Raw genomic sequence first — 6007 nt, forward strand, 5'->3', positions numbered from 1 at the left:
GGCTAACGGGGATCTTCCTGCAGCTCTCACTTTCTCCATCATCACCTACAATAAGGAAAGCAAGGACATGCCTACGATTAGGCACCCGAATAATATTTATCGGTAGCAGTCTACGAGTCATTGCTCGCCTTGGCTGAGCTCCGGGAGGTACGTTTGAATGATCTACCGGGGGCCGCTGCACGCTGCAAAGGTCCTGGAAACAAAACACTCCTCTAGGAGAGGACATTATATTAACAGCTATTAATACAGCAATGCAAACCAAAACACAACACTCCATCTTCATCATAGTCAGGAATTACTGGAAAATGCAAAGCACCCAGAACTGAATCAGCCAATGAAACATAACGACAAACAACCTTTCTACTACAGCTGCTACTGAACCTTTGCCGCGCCCGAAGCTCTTGCCTCAAACGGACACCTCCGCTTCTCCTAAGACGTCTGCCCACGTAGCTGAAACAGCTCAAAAGCTGCCGACTGCCCAAAAAGCAGCAGAGAACCGGCACCCAAGCGGTCCTGGAGCTGAATGAGCTCCCTCCCCGGGGACTGGGGCTCAAATACCCTGAGCCCCGCCCACCCCTTCCTACAATCCCCTGGGAAGGGGAGGGATCAATCACCCCAGGCCCACCCACCACCTCGATCAAATCACCTGGAATCTCACTTGAAGTGACAGCACCTGCACTCCTGTCGGGCTCTGCCAGACACTGTTGGTTTTCGTGAAGCCCTGTGCGGTTGATCTGTAGGGCAGAGGAACTGTGGGGTGCTGTGGGGTTACACTGTGGGTCTATAGGGCAGAGTGAACAAGATACGGGGTGCTGTGGGACAGCACTGTGTGTCTATGGGGAAGAACAGAGTCACTATGGGGTGCTGTGGGGCACTGCTGTGGATGTATGGGGCAGAGTACAGGAGCTATATGGTGCTGTGGGGCAGTACTGTGGGTGTACAGGTTGTTCAAATGTAGCTACCAATGACTCCACATTAGTTTTCCGCCTTTATCATTTAAAAGGAATTCCAAACAATGTGCTTTTTAAACTACGATTCAGATTGGGAATAACCGCTGCCTAGCTCACCAAGTAATAGCTGAAATTAAATTTAGTTATTGCTCACGCCTAAATAATTTCATTTCTTTCCACTTTAACAGTTTTATCCTTACATTACTACCAGGCGGATTAAGTAGCACACATTATTTTTTACTATAGATATAAACTAATTTGTTACGCAAGAGCAGCACCAAACAGAACACTGTAGCATAATGCAAGTAAGAATGACTAGCATCAAAATCAGCGTCATACGATCAACGCTGAAAGAGCTGTGAAGCCGCAGCTCCTACCGGTTCTGACGTTTGTTTCTTATCGGGCACCTCGGACTGCTTGTGTTTCTTACCTGGCACTTACCTGGCACTTCTGAGCGCTTCGGGTCAAACGGCGTCTCTGCCCCCTGGCCGTGCGCTGCAGTACCCGGGTTTCGCCACAGGGCGGCAGCACTGAGGCGCGCCGCGGCACCGCATTGGGGCGGCCGGCTGCAGTACCGCGCTTTGCCCACAGGACGGCGACACTGAGACCCGCCGCGGCAGCCCCGGCCGAGCGCTCGTGCCGCGTGGCGCGGGAATCCCCAAAAAACAAACGCCACCAAACAAAAAAGCGCACAGACAGCCGCGGCGCGACAGCCGCGCCACCGGGACACAAAACCCGCCGCGCCGCGCCTCGCCCCGAGCTCCCGCCGAAGCGGCGCCCCGCTCGCCACGCCACCGAGCCTGCAACCGCGCCTTAGCTCTGCTTTTCAACGTCCCCCCGGCTAACGGGGGCTGCGCCGCTCCCGGAGGGACCGCCGGACCGGGCACGGGCGCTGCGCCGGAGGGAGACGCGGCTCCAGACCGCCAGCCTTCAGCGCACCTGCCCGCAGGGTCCCACACGCGCCTCCCACCAGCTTCGCCAGCTCGGCGGGGGGGGGAAGCGGAACGGCACCCCGGTCACCCCCGCCGCGGCCGCACTCACCTGCCGCCTCTTTCGCCGCTCCGCTCCGCTCCCCTCGCGCTCTCCCGCCGTCCCGCCGGGCTCCGCGGGCACCGACACCCGCCGCGCCCCGGAGACCCCCGCGGCGGGAGGTCCCCGGCTGTCGCCTCCTTCCCCTCTGCCCTTCTGCCGCCTCCGGGGAGCCTCACGAAGGGCGGCCCGGAGCCGCCTGCCTCCAGATGCCCGGCCGCCGGCCGCAGCGAGCACTCCGCAGCCGCCTCGGTCCCGTTCGCTCCCGGTTACCCCCGCCAACGCCGCGAGGCGCCCGCGGCTTGAGCATGCGCAAGAGAGAGACCGCAGCACCCGCCCCTTGCGGCGTCCCGGTTGGCTGCCTAGGACACGTCAATCACCTCTCTCGCCGCCTATCAGCGCTCGCACCTTGAGCATGCGCAGGAGGGAGCCCGCAGCACCCGCCCCTTGCCGCGTCCCGGTTGGCTGCCTAGGACACGTCAATCACCTCTCTCGCCGCCTATCAGCGCTCGCGCTTTGAGCATGCGCAGGAGGGAGCCCGCAGCACCCGCCCCCTGCCGCGTCCCGGTTGGCTGCCTAGGACACGTCAATCACCTCTCTCGCCGCCTATCAGCGCTCGCTCTTTGGCGCATGCGCAGTACGGACACTTCAACGCCCGCCCCTCTGGCCACCTGATAGGCGGACAGAGTGGCGACTGACGTGCCTAGCAGCCAACCAGCGCTCCGCCCTCCCAGCCCTCCAGCCCTCCCGCGCCAGCAGCCGCCTCTCAAAGCGAAAAACGGCCACGACCCACACAGCAGCAACGTCGAGTGCAATCTGGCTTCAATTCTGATCGTGCACTTAAAAGCCTCTCTCAGGCCTACCGATGATTGCTCCTTTTTTGGAAGGACAACCTTTCTTACCTGAACATCCTAAATTGAAGACTCCACGGAACAGAACGGGGATTGAGCCACAGGACAACGTGCCATCGATTTACACTCATGGGGGGAAAAAACCCTAGAGGTCAAACCCAAATTTAAAATTGCACGTGTCTTCTCCAAGCAGAATGAGCCTGTGATTCCACAAAAAAAGGAGGGCAAAGAGCAGGCCAGCTTATCAGAGAAAGACAGTGACAGGGAGCAAGACAAGGTGACCCAGAGAGAGGGGGAGAGAGGCAAAAGGGACGGAGAGGCCAAAATGAGCGCTCCACAGCCTCCCCTCCCTCGCCCCGACCCCCGTTTCCCCGTTAACTCCCGCTACCCGCCCCGAGACACCGCGGACGCGTTAGCCAGGCAGGCAGCTGTTCAAACCGGATTGAATCGGCGCGCTCTGATTGGCTGCTTTCCACCCCACCGCGCCGCCCTCCTATTGGATGCGTCTTCCCGCGGGCCGCGCCCAGGTGCCCGCCTCAGCGTCGGACCTGACTGAGGACTGCGCAATTTGGGCATGCGCACGACGGACACCTCAACGCCCGCCCCCCCGCCATCCTGATTGGCTGCCTACGACCATCAACTGCCATTCTCCCCGCCTATCAGCGCCCCGCCCCTCCAGCCCTCCCGAGCCATCTGATTGGCCCGCTCTGCATCCTCACCCCCCCTGCTCGCCGTGCGGCTTCCAGCAGCCGCGTCTCAAGGGGAACAAGAAACCGCGCTCCCCTGGCTTTCCGCACCACAAAAAACCCTTCCGTCTTGCATTGCCCTTCGCCGGTACAACTGCACAGCTGGGAACTCGGCAACGTCAAGCAGCCGTCTGACAGACGCACACGCAGAACCTGACCAGGCTGGGGTTTTTGGCTGTCTTACGCACACGGACTTGCACTTCCCTGAGGAAACAAATTCTTCTTGAAGCACAGCCTCTCCCTGGGGAAGAGAAAACGCCCACTCCGCGCTCCCACACACTAGGCAGCCCTGGGGAAACCAGTGAAAGCCAAGACCCACAGCAGCAACGTCGAGTGCAATCTGGCTTCAATTCTGATCACGCACTTAAAAGCCTCTCCCAGTCCTACCAATGACTGCTCCTTTTCTGGAAGGACAAACTGAACGCCCTAAACTGGAGACTGCACGGAACACAACTCCACTGGCAGCCAATTTGCCTCTTCTCCGGCTTCCACGGGGAATATCTTGTAGCGTCCTCCAACTCGTAAACGTTCTTCCCCGGTCCACGGCCCCAGACGCGGAATCTCCTGAGCAGCGAGCGGAATCAACCGCGCGGGATTTTCTTCACGGCACCCAGAAGGCGACGCCGGCAAAAAAGCAGGCCAAAGCGCCTGAACCCGTCTGCCGCCCCCAGCCTGCGGCCAAGAGACCGGGAGCACCCTGCCCGAGGGGCCGCGCACCCCGCAGCTCCGGCCGGCAGGTCTCTCTCCCCTCTGCCCCCCGGCACCGAGGAGGCGCTGCCGCCTCGCCCCTGCCCCCTCGCAGCGGGGCCGCCCCGGGAGAGCCGGGGGACCCTGCCTCGCCGCTGCCCCCAGGAAGGGCACAGACGGGCGCAGGTTTGATCCCCCGAGGGAGAGAGAGGCCGGGCTCCCCGCGCTCACCTCCCCGCGGACAGCCCGGCCAACGGCCGCTCCAGCTCCGAGCGGCTCCCGCTCGTTGCCGCCGCGGGTCACTTCGGCTCCGCCTGACGCGGCCCCCGGGCAGCGCGCCCCGTCCGTCTGCCGCAGCTCTGGCTCGTCGAGGCCCCGCCTCCGCAGCTCCCGCTCCCCACGAGCTCTGCGCAGCAGCCTGGGCTTCCCGCGAGGTCACAGATCCGCCGCTGCCAAAAAAAAAACCAGGATTGAGATTAACCCTTCTAAGGAGCCATCGAGGGAGGGATGTCGTTTTCACACAAATGGGGACCTGGCCCCCGTCGCGGGGACGGACACTGACACGCAGAGACCTGACTGCGAACCCTGCGGGTCCAACAGCGGCTCTTCCCACTGGCCGTGCGCTGCAGTACCCGAGTTGCGCCACAGGGCGGCAGCACTGAGGCGCGCCGCGGCACCGCCCTGGGGCGGCCGGCTGCAGCGCCGCGCTTTGCCCGCAGCCTTTCCTTCCTTGTCCACTTTATACAACGGCCTCTGCTCATCACATCTCATCGAGGCTGCTCTACTCGCATTATCAGCGGGCGGTTCCCCAGTCTCTTTCCTGCCAGCTAAAATACCCCCCAACGGGCTCTTTTTCACAATGACGCTCCTACGCCGTCCTCCCGTTACGCGTCACGCAGAACGACGCGGCTCATCTTGGAACATAGACAGGCAATAACTAGCAACGCTTACAGCACCGCTCCACGCATAATACTAAAGCCTACCCACGACATACCGCCCTCACAAGCTGTGCTCCAACTTGATCCCACCCGCTCCAAAACAAAACAATTCCGCTACGCAGCTCCAATCTATCCAACACTCAGCACCGCAATCAGGACACTCTGCAACGCAGGCGGCTTCGCAACGCTCACGCCCCTTGCGCGTTAAAGCCGCGGCAGCTTCTGCTGTAGTTATTGCCGTTCCAGTGCATAGTCAAAAACCAAGGCTAAGCCGCGTTCTTTACTTCATTTCATGAGGTTACTTATAACCCTTTAGTTTCTCGCTGACCACACATCTGTGAATTCTTAGTTAAATACAAACTAAGCTCTCTCATGCACAGAAATGTGTGCGAGCAGCGTAGTTTGCAAGAGGGGACAGCTGGGCTCTGTTCACAACCCTTTGTGTTGCAGGGCTGTGTCACTGACCCCACGTGTAACAGAAGCATCAAAGCTGGAAGGTGAAAATTTTGTGCATTTTTATTTGTGTGGGTGTGTACACATACCCTCTCAAATCCATACTCTTCTACACCCCTCCCATACCAATAAATAGGATCTTAACAATTCTTTGCACATGTACAGAAATTAACATTTTCAGTGGCACTTAAGTTATGGGGAGTTTAAAATTAACTACTACAAAATATTCAGACTTACTTTCTCCTAAACATTCTGAGACTGTTTTTCAAGCCTCCAGTGGCATAATTCAGGGTGGCTGTGCACAGCCCCTAGATGCACATAGTTGTGTTAGTAAGTCCTGGACAGATGTCACG

Source organism: Nesoenas mayeri (assembly GCF_963082525.1).
Source record: "Nesoenas mayeri genome assembly, chromosome: 17".
In the NCBI taxonomy this organism is placed as follows: domain Eukaryota; kingdom Metazoa; phylum Chordata; class Aves; order Columbiformes; family Columbidae; genus Nesoenas; species Nesoenas mayeri.